This window comes from Otolemur garnettii, unplaced genomic scaffold (genome assembly GCF_000181295.1).
Source record: "Otolemur garnettii isolate 467f Iridium unplaced genomic scaffold, OtoGar3 scaffold00141, whole genome shotgun sequence".
NCBI lineage: Eukaryota > Metazoa > Chordata > Mammalia > Primates > Galagidae > Otolemur > Otolemur garnettii.
The window spans coordinates 2,510,507-2,511,124 of NW_003852536.1; the positions used below are offsets into that span (position 1 = coordinate 2,510,507).

Below are 618 nucleotides of genomic sequence, written 5' to 3' on the forward strand. Positions count from 1 at the left end.
CATCAGCAGCCCACACTGCACACAAGCCCGCTGCATCCTTACTTTAGTCAGAGACGCCTCAGACTATCAAAGAAGGCAACTTCTGAGTTATCTTCCATACAGATTCCTCCTGTGCCTCACTACCAAGAGTAAATGAAAGGTCAGCTTCATTTAGATTGAGACCCTGAAAACATGACATCATTTCCTAGCTAGCTGACCTTAAAGAAGTTCCCTAACTCTGAGCCTCAGTTCCCTTAGAATCTTGCTATGAGGCTCTCGTGAGCTAATCTACAAGTGCTTAGCAGCATGCCATGAATGTTACTATTGGTATTATCATTATTATTATTAGAACATTTAAGGTTAATGGGCAAGAGAATATGAAATCTTCCCCCTATTCAATGACATCGATTAGATTTACCTCTTCACATACAAAATAATTTTATAGCTAGCACCTAAGACCAACACTCTCTCTCTGTCTTTTTTTTTTTTTTTTAATTGAGACAGGGTCTCACTCTGTTGCCCAGGCTAGAGTGCCGTGGTGTCAGCCTAACTCACAGCAACCTCAAACCTCAGACTCCTAAGCTCAAGCAATGATCCTGCCTCAGCCTCTCAAATAGCTGGAACTACAGGTTCCCCCCC

The 618-nt window shown here is 42.6% G+C and overlaps 1 protein-coding gene across 1 annotated transcript in view; it reads right to left on the reverse strand.

Moving 5' to 3' along the window:
- Positions 1–618, reverse strand: part of KIF26B (kinesin family member 26B) — a 463,889-nt gene that overhangs the window by 336,873 nt on the left and 126,398 nt on the right. The gene's annotated exons all lie outside the window — the stretch shown is intronic.